The 15,713-nt window shown below is 45.7% G+C and overlaps 1 protein-coding gene and 1 pseudogene across 1 annotated transcript in view; one reads left to right on the forward strand and one right to left on the reverse strand.

Moving 5' to 3' along the window:
• Window positions 1-15,713, reverse strand: part of LOC126203443 (cell division control protein 42 homolog) — a 642,248-nt gene that overhangs the window by 297,861 nt on the left and 328,674 nt on the right. The window lies entirely within an intron of this gene.
• On the forward strand, window positions 9,382-9,499 carry LOC126204676 (5S ribosomal RNA; annotated as a pseudogene).

Here is a 15,713-nt window from a genome sequence, read left to right on the forward strand (position 1 = left end):
TGTTACGTAGTTCCTGTTGGTCAAGAGAAACATAAAATAATAATAAATCTGGATAACGTAATGTCAGACTTTTTAACAATTCTTCGTAGATCCATATTTAAATTGGATGAAGGTGGGACACAGCTGGTATAATTTTTGTTAAAAATGAAACTCCTCCAGCTGTACTTAAGATTTTATATTTATTTGGGTACTAGTTTCGACGTTGCGTCAACGCCATCTTCTGGCAGGTATTTGATGAAGTCAACTGTGTGTGGCTCAGTACTAGATAGCAAGCTGCTGTACGTGCAATAACATCAGCTGTCGTCGTGTGTCTGCCTGTTCTGATAAGCATAGCTCGTCACGTGTCCACCGCTGCGCCGCTGTCCCCACCTCTTAACCTGTCCCAACATGCGGTGTGTTGTACAATGATATAATTTTGCAGGTACATTGAGTGGTATATATGAACAGCGTCTGCAAAATGTGTCACGAATACGGCTATGGTAGTAACGAAATAATTAACTAAAACGTCATGCCTGATGCGCAAATGTGCAGCGTGAATGTAGTAAATGATAATATTTCTTCCTCTCATCATTAATTGATGAGTGTCAGCGGGAAGTAGTTCCATAAAGTTTTGAAATTATATATGAAGTTTGTTGCAAGTCACGAAGTGTCCTCATTTCAAGTACTCTTGCTCCTTTGAATGGTAGATCGTTGTTATCCACACAAAGATTGTTTCCAGACTGATATGTGTACTAAGCTTGGCTAAAATCGGTCCAGCGGTTACGGAGCGGACGTGAATCGAACCTAGATACATTTTTACGATGTGTATGAATATATCTTTTCAGCTATCCAATTTTGACGAGCTATACGATGACCCAAACTATGGTCAAGTTACCTGCGAAAACCTTGTGGAAATTTGTGTAGTAGTCTTGGAGATTAGTGTGTTCAGGGACAAAGAGACAGACACGACATGACGGATTTACAGATTTATTGTTAATATAGGTGAGGTAAGTAATTCTCTTATAAACATTACGCTCCTTTCGAGAATGACTGTTTCACTCTACATCAGAGTGAGTGAAGTTTCTTAAGTGTCCGGTACGTTAGAACCGTGTGATAAGAGCAAATCCTGTGAAAGGCACGGATTTGGGAAGGAGTCCCAGTCAGGAGTACAGCTGAACAGAAAGTGTAACCAGCTCTCACACAGCTACTGAGTAGCACAGAGCTTGGTGCGGGCCGGCACAAGGCATGTAAGAAAGGCGTGACCTGGCCAACAACTAGTGGCCGATCTTCCGGTGTCAGTTGTCATGCACTACAGAGCAAGCAACGTGACCAAAGTACTAATACAGCCCAAGAGGATACCACTTTCAAAATATTTTCGCACAACAGTCTAGGTTTTCACATTCAAAATACCTAACCCGATAATATCTACTGCATGTTAGTGAACTTTGGAATTAAAATAACAGCCCGCTCCTGTGTTCAGCTCCTCTTGTCAGGTCTCTTGAGCGTTGCTCGCCACTCCCTCCTCCCCCGACTTGCCGCGTGCGTTCGTCCTAGCTCGCGCTGCCTGCTGCCGCCATACGGCACCAAAAGTCGCCGGGACTCTGGCCGTTGCACCAAACACGTGCTCAGCAGTATCCGTTCGAGGAACCAATACGCAAATATCTTTCTTAATACCAGAACGAAGACATACTGAAAGGCAAAGTCAGGGAATCGTGCTTGGATAGCTCAGTCGGTGAAACTTTTGCATGTGAATGCAGAAGTTCGGGACCCAATGCGGCGCACAGTTTTAACCTGCTAGGAAGATCCAAATCTTCCGCAAAATACAACTAGTGCGGCTGCTGATACTTGGGCTAGGCACCCGGTACACACTAGGAATGGCCTGAACTGTAATTGGTATTGCCAAGTTTCGTACAGTTGGTGAAGGTAAATGTCTTCTTGCATGCAACAGTTCTTAGTTTCTAGATCGACGTATCTCATCTCAGGTTGTAAATGATGAACGAAAACTAGAAATACACGCTAACACAAATAACAGTGCATATACACCAATTGATACATCGTCTGACTACTCACCACTGGTAGTAGAAACATGGATAAATCTCGTTTCACTGCAACGTACCTGAAAGAGAGCAGAAAAGATTGTCAGAAAGCGTCAAAGGTCAGATTAGAACAATTACATGTACCTTCCAGTTAAAGTAATGGATTCAAATGGCTGTAAGCACTATGGGACCTAACATCTGAGGTCATCAGTCTCCTAGACTTAGAACTACTTAAACCTAACTAACCTAAGGACATCACACAAAGCCAGCTGCTGTGGCTGAGCGGTTCTACGCACTTCAGTCCGGAACGACGTGGCTGCTACGGTCGCAGGTTCGAATCTTGCCTCGGGCATGGATGTGTGTGTTTAGGTTAGTTAGGTTTAAGTAGTTCTAAGTCTAGGGGACTGATGACGTCAGACGTTAAGTCCCATAGTGGTTCAGAGACATTTTTTTTGGGGATAATGGAATTTAGTCGAATTAAATCGGGTGATGTTGAGGGTATTAGATTAGGAAATGAGACGCTTAAAGTAGTAAAGGAGTTTTGCTACTTGGGGAGCAAAATAACTGATGATGGTCGAAGTCGAGAGGATATAAAATGTAGACTGGCAAAGGCAAGGAAAGCGTTTCTAAAGAGCAGAAATTTGTTAACATCGAGTATAGATTTAGGTGTCAGGAAGTCGTTTCTGACAGTATTTGTATGGAGTGTAGCCATGTATGGAAGTGAAACATGGACGATAAATACACTCCTGGAAATTGAAATAAGAACACCGTGAATTCATTGTCCCAGGAAGGGGAAACTTTATTGACACATTCCTGGGGTCAGATACATCACATGATCACACTGACAGAACCACAGGCAACAGAGCATGCACAATGTCGGCACTACTACAGTGTATATCCACCTTTCGCAGCAATGCAGGCTGCTATTCTCCCATGGAGACGATCTTAGAGATGCTGGATGTAGTCCTGTGGAACGGCTTGCCATGCCATTTCCACCTGGCGCCTCAGTTGGAACAGCGTTCGTGCTGGACGTGCAGACCGCGTGAGACGACGCTTCATCCAATCACAAACATGCTCAATGGGGGACAGATCCGGAGATCTTGCTGGCCAGGGTAGTTGGCTTACAACTTCTAGAGCACGTTGGGTGGCACGGGATACATGCGGACGTGCATTGTCCTGTTGGAACAGCAAGTTCCCTTGCCGGTCTAGGAATGGTAGAACGATGGGTTCGATGACGGTTTGGATGTACCGTGCACTATTCAGTGTCCCCTCGACGATCACCAGTGGTGTACGGCCAGTGTAGGAGATCGCTCCCCACACCATGATGCCGGGTGTTGGCCCTGTGTGCCTCGGTCGTATGCAGTCCTGATTGTGGCGCTCACCTGCACGGCGCCAAACACGCATACGACCATCATTGGCACCAAGGCAGAAGCGACTCTCATCGCTGAAGACGACACGTCTCCATTCGTCCCTCCATTCATGCCTGTCGCGACACCACTGGAGGCGGGCTGCACGATGTTGGGGCGTGAGCGGAAGACGGCCTAACGGTGTGCGGGACCGTAGCCCAGCTTCATGGAGACGGTTGCGAATGGTCCTCGCCGATACCCCAGGAGCAACAGTGTCCCTAATTTGCTGGGAAGTGGCGGTGCGGTCCCCTACGGCACTGCGTAGGATCCTACGGTCGTGGCGTGCATCCGTGCGTCGCTGCGGTCCGGTCCCAGGTCGACGGGCACGTGCACCTTCCGCCGACCACTGGCGACAACATCGATGTACTGTGGAGACCTCACGCCCCACGTGTTGAGCAATTCGGCGGTACGTCCACCCGGCCTCCCGCATGCCCACTATACGCCCTCGCTTAAAGTCCGTCAACTGCACATACGGTTCACGTCCACGCTGTCGCGGCATGCTACCAGTGTTAAAGACTGCGATGGAGCTCCATATGCCACGGCAAACTGGCTGACACTGACGGCGGCGGTGCACAAATGCTGCGCAGCTAGCGCCATTCGACGGCCAACACCGCGGTTCCTGGTGTGTCCGCTGTGCCGTGCGTGTGATCATTGCTTGTACAGCCCTCTCGCAGTGTCCGGAGCAAGTATGGTGGGTCTGACACACCGGTGTCAATGTGTTCTTTTTTCCATTTCCAGGAGTGTAGTTTGGACAAGAAGAGAATAGAAGCTTTCGAAACGTGGTGCTACAGAAGAATTCTGTGGCACAACTTGACTAGAAGAAGGGGTCGCTTGGTAGGACATATTCTGAGGCATCAAGGAATCACCAATGTAGTATTGGAGGGCAGCGCGGAGGGCAAAAATCGTAGAGGGAGACCAAGAGATGAATACACTAAACAGATACAGAAGGATGTAGGTTGCAGTAGGTACTGGGAGAAGAAGTTTGCACAGGATAGAGTGGCATGGAGAGCTGCATCAAACGAGTCTCTGGACTGAAGACCACAACAACAACAACAACAACAACAAGTTCGACTCACTAACGGAATTATTTTACATTAAATCTCACCTATGCCAAGTAGTCAGATGGTCATGAACGATTCAGATACCACTCAACTCATGACACTGATGCGCTCTGTCCCACTGATCCCTGCAACGAAACTCCCCTGCTGAGGATCAGACCGGGCTCATCGACAAGACGGACACGCTGACCTTTCAGCGACGGGGGCGGGCAGCACGTGGGCGCGTGGCAGCTCCAGGGAGAGCGTGCGTGACCCGGCGCCTGCCCTGCCGGCTGTTGGACGCCGGACGCTGGCTGAGGGCCAGCCTCCAGCCGCCAGCCTCCAGCCGCGACCCGTGCGCCTGAGCGCCGCGGCCCACGCCCGCCGTGCATAATTTAGCACGCGGCGCACCGCCTCCTGTATTGAGCGTCGCCCTACTAGGCCACCAGCCTCCTCCGCGACACGGAGTCGCCCTCTCTCCGTATCACACTGTGATGATCATGTTCAGTTAACGAATCTCCAAGAACTTATACAATATCATTTTAATGGGACGAGGCGAGGTGGGCAAGTTACATTCGACTGGGGGAGGGGGCAAGATAATTTTGATGGGGAAGGGGGGGAGGGGTAAAGACCACCTGGACTGGGGACTGTGTAGACCACCTTCACCTTGATGTGGAGCAAATGGTGAGCTCCATACACCCCTGATGTACATCTTTCTTCTCGGACCATGGTCGCTCATTGTGGCTGCTGATTCTGGTCACCTGCATAGTTTGGCATGTTGTACGAGGGTGAGTCAAATGAAAACCTTAAATTTGTAATAACAAATCTAAATTTCGCGCCGTTATCCTGTAAGTTGGTAAGCGTGTTACAAATAGCGTGCAGAATGACATGTAGGTGGCAGCATAGTGCAGATGCACACACATCGTCGCAGTATCAGTATAAAGATGGCCGCCCCACTTGCAACTTGCACCAGGGAAGAACAGCGTTCTGTTATTCGGTTTTTGCGTAGTGAAGGTGTGAAACCTATCTAAATTCATCGACGAATGAAGGTTCAGTACGGTGATGCATGTTTGTCACAGCAGCAAGTCTACGAATGGAGTAGGAAGTTCGCATATGGTGTGACCTCAGTGGAAGATGTTCCTCGTCCAGGTCAGGCACAACGAGTTCTGACTCCACAGAACATTGCAGCAGTTGAAGCCATAGTGAAAAAAAAAAAAAAACCGCCGAGTGATACTGAATGACATTGCAGCATGTTTACAGATTAGTCATGGGTCAGCACACCACATTGTGCATGACGTGCTCCAGTTTCACAAAGTGTCTGCCAGATGGGTGTCACGGCAGCTGACTCCTGCAATAAGAGAACGGCGTGTTGATACTTGTGAAGAACTTCTTCGGCGCTTTGAAGGAGAAGATGATGGCTTCCTTGCAAGAATCGTTACTGCGGACGAAACCTGGGTTCATTTCCACCAACCGGAAACGAAGAGAGCGAGCAAGAAATGGCGCCATTCCTCATCACCAAAACCAAAGAGGTTTCGAACAGAGCCATCAGCAGGGAAGGTTATGCTGACTCTCTTTTGGGACGAAAAAGGAGTCATTTTTGAGCATTACATGCCTAGAGGGACCACTGTCACCAGTGCATCATACACAGATCTCCTAAAAGATCATCTGCGGCCTGCAATCGGATCAAAGCGACGTGGATTGCTGTCAGCAGGTGTCTTTCGCAACATAACAATGCAAGGCCCCACACTGCCCGTACAACAGTTGCAACAATCACAGACCTGCATTTTGAGTGTCTTCCTCATCCACCATACTCACCAGACCTTACCCCAAGTAATTTCCATATGTTTGGACCACTCAAAGACCCAATGGGAGGAAAGAAGCTCCGTTCTGATGAAGAGGTACACCACGCGGTGCACGAGTGGTTGCGCGGACTACCAAAAGAATTTTTTTTCCAAAGGAATTTATGCACTTTGTAAGCGCATGGGGGGGGATTACGTTGAAAAGTGATACAGCTTTGTACCACTTCTGCACAATAAATAATATTTTTAAAAACAATATTTAAGGTTTTCGGCCGGCCGCAGTGGCCGTGCGGTGCTAGGCACTACAGTCTGGAGCCGAGCGACCGCTACTGTCGCAGGTTCGAATCCTGCCTCGGGTATGGATGTGTGTGATGTCCTTAGGCTAGTTAGGTTTAATTAGTTCTAAGTTCTAGTCGACTGATGACCTCAGAAGTTAAGTCGCATAGTGCTCAGAGCCATTTAAGGTTTTCATTTGACCTCAAAGTGCAGAAAATATTTCAAGGCCAAAACCAAAAAAGCGGAAACAAGATACGTTCGAGGACGAATCTGTGAAGGTCTTAAAAGGGCATTTGGAACAACCTGCACGTCACGTGCCTGATGCGGATGAGATGTTCCTCATGTCGCAACTTCCTGTTATTAGGAAGCTTAAAACGGAGGACAAGTTAGATTTTCAAATGAAATTCCTTCAACTTTTAAGGTCTTACACAATTCCGACGTCTTGACCTTCACCATCTTCACCAAGTGGCAGCGCAATTAATCAGTCTTTTGTACATCACTACGAAAGCTATTCGTCACAGTCCACAGAAAAAAGAGAAGATGCTTTTGTGACACTTTTTGACTTGTAATTAAAAACTATGTCAGGTCTTTCTGATCTAGATTTTTTTCCTTGGCATAAACATTTTTAATTAATATTAATGTCTAAACAGAGAAAGAATTAAAAAAATAAAACGTACCTTAAGGTTACTGAGAGTTTTTCTTCTGCACTGATACATTCCCTCATGTTCGTGTTCCTTTTAGAAATTTTCTCTCCAATCATATTCAGAAGCATTTCAAATGAGTTAACCGACATCCTGTAGTATTCAAAGAACTTGTCTCGATTTGCCTTCAGTTTGTTGTCTAGAAGCACGAACTTTCCTTTAGTTGATCTGTCGCTTAATATGGGATGAATCAAGTATTTTTTTTCCTGACATTTCCGACGCCTATGTACAACTAACGCAGCACATACTGCGCGTGTTGCGTGAATTCTGGCAGAAACGCGCGTGGAAAAAACGCTCGTGTGGCCGTAGCCTCAAAGAGGTGTTGCCGACCGCACCGCCGTATTCTACCTGTTTACATCTCTCTGTATTTGAATACGTATGTCTGTGCCAGTTTCTTTGGCGCTTCAGTGTATTACAACCAGGTAGCCAGGAATGTGAACGCGCCAATGAAACAAGCGATTAAGAGCATTTATATTTATTAATTAAAGATTACTAAGGTTTTTAACATAACATTATAGTCAGCACGTTAATACGCTGCTGGTAACGGTACATGTATCTCTCACACTGTCCAGTGACAATGTGACCACCTATCAGGAGCCTGAAAAAGCTTTTGTCACGCGCACCGCTGCGGGACGTCCAGGGAGAGAGTCAGTGTTGTTCTGGAATATACAGATACGGATGTACAGCCATACTGACTTCAGTGCTATGGCAAGCTGCGCTAGGTTTCTCCGCTGAAGATCCAGGGCGCTAACAGTCCGATCGATGTGGTCCCAAAGATTCTGGATTTGGTTTAAATCCGGGTAATTTGGTGGCCAGGAGAGTTCGCTACGTCATCCTGGTGCTCCTTCAACTACGCATTTAGACTAAGAATTCCGTGAATCGTTGCATTATCCTGCTGGTGGAAGCCACCGCGCCGCCGAGGAAAGACAAACCGCATGTAGGGGAGGACGTGGCCCCCAAGCAGTGATGGCTCCTGAGTACACATTCAGGGTGTTCACAAATATTTGAAGTCAGACGAATTTGAGAGTGTGAAATTAATAGCATCTGCTGTATAACAGTTATGCGTATCAAGAAGTTTATACAACTACAGCCACTGCCAATAATAGTAACAACATTAATAATAAGATGCGTAACTTTAACAAAAGAAATAATTGTTTTGTGGAATTTTGTACAGTTTATGGAAATAACGAAATTATGTGTAAGCTTTTGCAACTGTCCATTTCGCATGTTCGTGTAAGTGGGAATTTTCATGCTTTCCCAGTTTTTAGGACAAATGCACAAGATCCCTGACAGCTGTATTAGTTCACGAATTTACTTCCGAGCTGGAACACTCATATTCTTACGCTGCACCCACACAACACTTTGTGCCAGCTGTACACTTCCTTCTAAAGTGTTCCGTTCTTCTCATGCTTATTTGATTTCGTCACTCTCTCAATCGAGTGATCTGTTCTCGGAGGCGCTAGTTCCTTTGCGTCTAACTTTTACTTTTTATGTTCCCAGAATGAGGTTTTCACTCTGCAGCGGAGTGTGCCGTGATATAAAACTTCGTAGCAGATAAAAACTTTGTGCCAGACAGATACTCCAACTGGGGACCTTTGCCTTTCGCAGGTAAGTGCTCTACCTACTTTTTTTGTTTAATTTTGTTCGTTATTGTTCGTTTTATTTGTTCGGCGAGGACGTCCCATGACACCCGTTCAAATTCATCGTTGATCCATTCACTTAGATTTTTAATACAGAGGGCAGCTGCCCCTCTGACTGAACACGCTGAGCTACCGTGCCGGCTCCCACTGAGCTGTCCTAGCGCCACTCACGACCCGTCCTCACAGCTTTTCTTTTAGTATTTGAAATAGATTCAAAAAAATGGCTCTGAGCACTATGGGATTCAACTGCTGAGGTCATTAGTCCCCTAGAACTTAGAACTAGTTAAACCTAACTAACCTAAGGACATCACAAACATCCATGCCCGAGGCAGGATTCGAACCTGCGACCGTAGCGGTCTTGCGGTTCCAGACTGCAGCGCCTTTAACCGCACGGCCACTTCGGCCGGCGAAATAGATTCAATATAGTTCATGTTTACACTGCACACGAAATCAGATTCCCGCATAGTACACAACCAACTACAAACACAAAGTGCTATTTGTGGAAATGACAACGGCCTTGACGTAGTGGTAACACCGGTTCCCGTCAGATCACCGAAGTTAAGCGCTGTTGGGCTCGGCTAGCACTTGGATGGGTGACCATCCGGTCTGCCGAGCGCTGTTGGCAAGTGAGGTGCGCTGAGCCCTTGTGAGGCAAACTGAGGAGCTACTAGACTGAGAAGTAGCGGCTCCGGTCTCGTAAACTGACATACGGCCGGGAAAGCGGTGTGCTGACCATGTGCCCCTCCGTATCAGCATCCAGTGACGCCTGTGGGCTGAGGATGATGCGGCGGCCAGTCGGTACCTTTGAGCCTTCATGGCCTGTGCGGGAGGAGTTTATTTGTGGAAATGAGTAAACTCAAGTATTAATGTCTACCAGCATGGTCGCTTGACTAGAATACAAATGAAGCGCTGAGATTCATAAGGGCCTAAAGCACACTGCCGTAGATCCGACATTTAAGTGAATATTGGAGAAACAAGTGATACAGCTTTTCATGAATTTTCATATATACAATGTGGACTTACAGTACAGATAAACCTGAATCATTGAAAGATCAACCGATTCCAGAAGCATGAACAAATGCTACAATCTCACAATTGATCGTCACATGCTGTGGGCCCTTTGACTCTCAGCGCCTCAAGTGGATTACTGCACGATAAAATTCATGACTTAATATACCATATAATTCATTCAGAAATAGACAAAATAGGTTTACTGTCACTACAACTTTAACATATGCTGACGTCCGATCTAACTGTATTACGGCATATAGTGAGTGAATTATCATATCTTAGGAGTGTGCTATCATCTTGCAGGATTTATGCCGAGCGAACAGAGATACAATTTTGCCGCAGTGTGCTACCACCAGGTGGCAGTGGAAAGGGCTAGCTGTGCATATCATGAACCGTGCACGTTGTTTATCAAATCTGTATGTATTTGGGTTTAAGATACACTGACTACCTCTATAGGTGCGCGTGTGGTGACATGTGATCACGTTCGAAAACGACCTGTTCACATTTCTTTCCTGTGCTGAGTTAACACGGAATACTACAAAAGCATACAGATGATTGTATGTATAGTGTGATTCACTACATTCTCGCGCTCACTATGTGAAAACTGTTAGTCCTACAGAAAAAATGACCAGCACCTTTTTCTGGGAAATTTAATGTAGTTAAATTTTGCACTGGGATACGTCTCACTACAGGTCAAGATTTTTCGAATTTTTCAAGGAAAACGCATTTGAAACTGATTTTTTTACTTTTTTTTAATAATTCTAAAACTACGGCCTCTAGCGACAACGCATCCCCGTAAAAAAATGTAATTAAATTAAATTTGCTACAAAGAGATACTATTTTTTCTGTAGGATTATAGTTCATGAGTAACGAAGGACAGAATACGAAAATCTTGCGCATAGTACTTCGAGCCATTGTTGGTTACATAAAAGCCACAGGCAGGGTACTTAAACTCCCCCTCCCCCCTTTTTCTCTCTCTCTCTCTCTCTCTCTCTCTCTCTCTCTCTCTCTCTCTCTCTCTCTCTCTGTGTGTGTGTGTGTGTGTGTGTGTGTGTGTGTGTGTGTGTGTGTGTGTGTGTGTGACATATAAATTAATTCGTTGTGCATCGTTTGAAGATGCTAATTACTGAACCCGAAGACGTCCGCGAAGTGTAGATGCATAAAATCCTCTCTGATTATTAATCCCGTGAACCAGCAGGTCACCAGTGACGGTTGGGGATACGCACTGCCATTTCTCATCTGTCGACGGTAAAAGATGGCAGAGGATAGAATACTTTTCAAAATGCCGAGGGCACTCTGCGGATTTACTCGGTTTTAACTTTTCTGTTAGCTTTAATAGTGCAACTTAACGTTCGACAGATTTCAGTGGCTGGAGGTACTGTTGCCTGTATGTAGCCAGCCACGCATGATAAGGCTCAGGACGTACGTAGAGAATAGAACAGAGCAGAACAGAAGATGCAACGGAGTGAGCACGTGGAGTCCGAGAAATACCTACGATTGGCTAGCGGCCGACTTCTACTAATGAACGAATTGTTAACATCAATCACTAAGTTTATTCAGTCTGGGTATAGTATCCCTAGATTATATTCCAAGGTAATTACGGATTACATTTCCTGTTCAACTTGGGCAGTTTTCGTATTTGATTGCACTGAGGTAACCACCCGACTCGACTACTGTATCGGTGATTGTTTAAGTAGGTTAGTGATCTCTTTTTTAAACGGCGTTTGCGTCACACGAAAGCAAGTAACCAAGACAGAGGACACGGCAAAAACGGCTGTGATAATGACTTGGTGTCTCTCGAGAAAGACGTGTCAACGCCGAAGATAAAGTTTGCAGATGTTGAGCCAACCAATTATATTAGCATCGAAATTGTCGACACTTAGCGAGGATAGTAGTTGTGAAATGATAATTAAATGGACACCCTCGCTGCAAACAGGCGTTTATATACTTCGTTGGGGACATGTTGAAAATGTGTGCCCCGACCGGGACTCGAACCCAGGATCTCCTGCTTACATGGCAGACGCTCTATCCATCTGAGCCACCGAGGGCACAGAGGCTAGTGCGACTGCAGGTACTTGTCCCTTGCACGCTCCCCGTGAGACCCACATTCCCAACATGTCCACACGACTACATTCGTAGTGCGCCTAATAGATGTAGATAGCAAATTAAGTCTATAAACGCCTGTTTGCAGCGAGGGTGTCCATTTAATTATCATTTCATTTGAGCAAAGCTGCATGGCCATCAACGGTAACTGTTTTTTCTGGAACAGATGCTAACGTCATAGATAGTTGTTTTGCTAAGAAGCGATGATGTTGAGAACCCACAGACCTGCCGCAACTATACGTATGTTTACCACCAGGTGCAGCTGCCGTGAGGCACCATGTCCAGTATTTTACAAAATGACACAACTGCAACGGAGATATGGAAGTATTTAGTGGTCGTTCGGGCTTCTTTTTTTTTACCTGCATTCAGGTAGCGGTCGTCAGGTGGTGGTATTGACTGCCGGCCGCCACTACACAAGACCTTCATTGTTATGTCTCTCAGGGTATGGCTTGGAAACTAGAATGGCGTCAGCGTCGTGTAAGCCGATTTGGTGGGCAACTTGCCACGCTGACAAGCTCTCGTTCCTTAAAGGGAAGACTAAATTTGAAACATACGTTCCAGGCATTTGGACGAACTTCCAGAGTACAAAAGGCGCATATTCCTGTTCAGTACGGAGATGCGGATTCACTATATTCTTCGGTACACAGGAAAGTAGCCATCTTAGGTGGTCTATTTACCATTGGGAATGAAGTTCTCGACTTTCTTTTTAAAGAAGCAAAAAATCCAAGTACCTCACAAGGTTGGTATAGAATTATTTTTGAGAAAGCATAACTTTCTTTCATAGGTTAATCTTTTTATTTGTATTAATTATGACCAAAGCCATAGCTATTCTGAACTACTTCCGCCAAGCTTTGGACACACACAGCTTATTAACTGGAAAAAATACTGCCAGGTACGACAGTACTAACTATGGGTTTAATCGAGACTAGTAAGCAACACTATTGAACCCACTGCACGCAACGCCAACTGCACTACTGATTACGGAAGAATTAAGTAATGCAAACTCGGGCGTATAGTTCTGCTTTATTATTCCACAAAACGCAACACGTACGGTTCTCGTATTGTTAACGAACGTCATAACCCAATCTCAAGTATAGCCTCAGTGTCCGTTTAGAAATAAACTAAAGTCGCCTGTGTTCGGCTACGGTTTGCAAACAGCTACTGATTTCGAGGTAAAAGGTACCTTAAAACAATTTTCTGTGTTAGTTACATTTTATTTTCTTTCACGAAGCGTTTCTAGGGGTTGCACCATGTTCAGAAGGGTAGATGAATTACATTACATTTTTGTTTAGTGGATGCAGCCAGTTGTCTGTTTTGAGTTTCAAATGGTTCAAATGGCTCTGAGCACCATGGGACTCAACTGCTGAGGTCATTAGTCCCCTAGAACTTAGAACTAGTTAAACCTAACTAACCTAAGGACATCACAAACATCCATGCCCGAGGCAGGATTCTAACCTGCGACCGTAGCGGTCCTGCGGTTCCAGACTGCAGCGCCTTTAACCGCACGGCCACTTCGGCCGGCTTTTGAGTTTCACTTCGAGTATGTTCGAACAGACTGAACCCATACAATGCCCCATAAACATAAATGTTCATCTTTAGGCAGCACACAGACATAAACGGTCCAGTGATTTTATACTACTGTTTCGTGTTTTTGTGCTATCTAAAATGAAAACGTATGTTTACTGGCACCCTCAGGGTTCATTCTGCTGGAACATATACACAGTGAAACTCAGAACAGACAACTGGCTGCATTCCAACGAACGAATATGTAATGCAACCAGCTGATGTACCTGAACATTAGGGTGTATGCTCTCCAGTCGCGTAAAACGCAAATAATTGCTTTAATTTATCTTTTACGCCTTTGAGAAATCCTCTTGGGTCTACAGTGGAACCTGGTTTACATAGCCCTCGTCTCCGGACTGCTTCTTTCAATGCGGTAGCTGTACACTATTCGATACTCCGGAAATAGCAACAATTGACAAGAACAATCATTATATTTAAATTCAACCAACCGCCACACACGGATACTGGTGCGCTGCCGGGTAACACCTTGACACTGAGCTGTGCAGTAATCCACTAACCATTTTGTAGAGAGGGTGAAATGTCATGAAAGAAAATTAAGGTGGTTGTTCCCATGGACAAAAAGATGCACTATGTAGGGTGGTGTTGGAATTTCAACGGTGATAGTTATTAAGAATTATCAGAAAATGGCTCTGAGCACTATGGGACTAAACATCTGAGGTCATCAGTCCCCTAACCTAAGAACTACTTAAACCTAAACAACCTAAGGACCTCAAACACATCCAGGCCCGAGGTAGTATTCGGAACTGCGACCGTAGCAGCAGCGCGGTTCCGGACTCAAGCGCCTAGAACCGCTCGGCCACAACGGCCGGCAACGGTGACACAGCAAGAATTTATGAAGCGGGAAATTTTCACACTAATGGTCAAATTGATCGACACAATGTTCGATTGAGGGAACAGGAAACACCCGTTTCTCCATCGAACATGAACGAGGTTCACCAAAGGTCAATGTATTCTGTGCAATGTCGTTGGAGGAGATTTAGATGACCTTGTTCGTAGAGGAAACTGTCACAGTCATTTGTTATCTCGTGATGCTTTCTTTGTGGCTTCTGCATAAACTGAGAGAAAACTCCAATAACTTCCTGTGTCAATAACACAGTGAACATCCTCTTTCCCACTTGGCTGTACGGTAACACCGAAACACACATATCGCTGGACGACGACACGCCCGTGCAGGTGCTGCTGATGACGTGTAGGGAAGATGGGCACCACGATCACTAGACTTGACCCTTTATCTTATTTTATAGTGTTATGTGGAAGACACAAAGTCTTTGTCCAGCCTGCCACGATCTTTGCTGCAGCCACCACAGCGAATAGCAGCTGCTGTAGAGTCCGTCAACGTCGATATGTCACATAAGGTTTGGGAAGACTGGGAGTAATATATCGACGCATGCCGTGAGACTATGAGCACTTATGGGGTTCCTCTAACATGTAAAAACATAAAAAAATAAAAAATCTTCCGGAGATACTGTATTAACGGTGTAAGGTATGAAGCGAATAAGTTTTACCGTTTCGTTTGTATGAATTTTTTTAAATGTAAAGTTCTTTTGTGCTCAACCTGTAACGATATTTTCAAAAAAGCTTACGTGTCCGATACTAGCCAACTATCCCCCACTGAAACTTGCTGGCAGATTAAAACTGTGTGCCGGACCGAGAGTCGAACTCGGGACCTTCGAGTCTCGGTCCCGCACACAGTTTTAATCCGTCAGGAAGTTTCATATCAGCACACACTCCGCTGCAGAATGAAAATCTCATTCTGGAAATATCAAGCACTGACTACACACAAATGGTCGTCGAGTTGGTTTATCTTTCGTGTGATTGTAATACATACTTAGATGTAACAAACATTGCTCTAGTACGACACGTTTCTCGTGTGTTTCCGTAAAACCTAGAGCGCGAGATACCAAGTAACGGCGTTAGCAGAACGAAGTAAGGCAGTACCTATGACGAACAGAATCGGTGACTCATCGATGTGCGCTTCCTCGCGACGCTGAAATACGGGAGAGAGGCTGGCTCGCTGGTTCGTGGCGGCAGGCGCTGTTGGAGGCAGCAGGGACAGCCGCGGCTCTCCTCGTTTCGGTCTGTGCTCTCGCGAGGCCAGCGGAAACGGCCTCCGGAAGTTCTTCAGTCAACAACAAAAACGC

The sequence above is a fragment of the Schistocerca nitens genome, chromosome 9 (genome assembly GCF_023898315.1).
Source record: "Schistocerca nitens isolate TAMUIC-IGC-003100 chromosome 9, iqSchNite1.1, whole genome shotgun sequence".
Lineage (NCBI taxonomy): Eukaryota > Metazoa > Arthropoda > Insecta > Orthoptera > Acrididae > Schistocerca > Schistocerca nitens.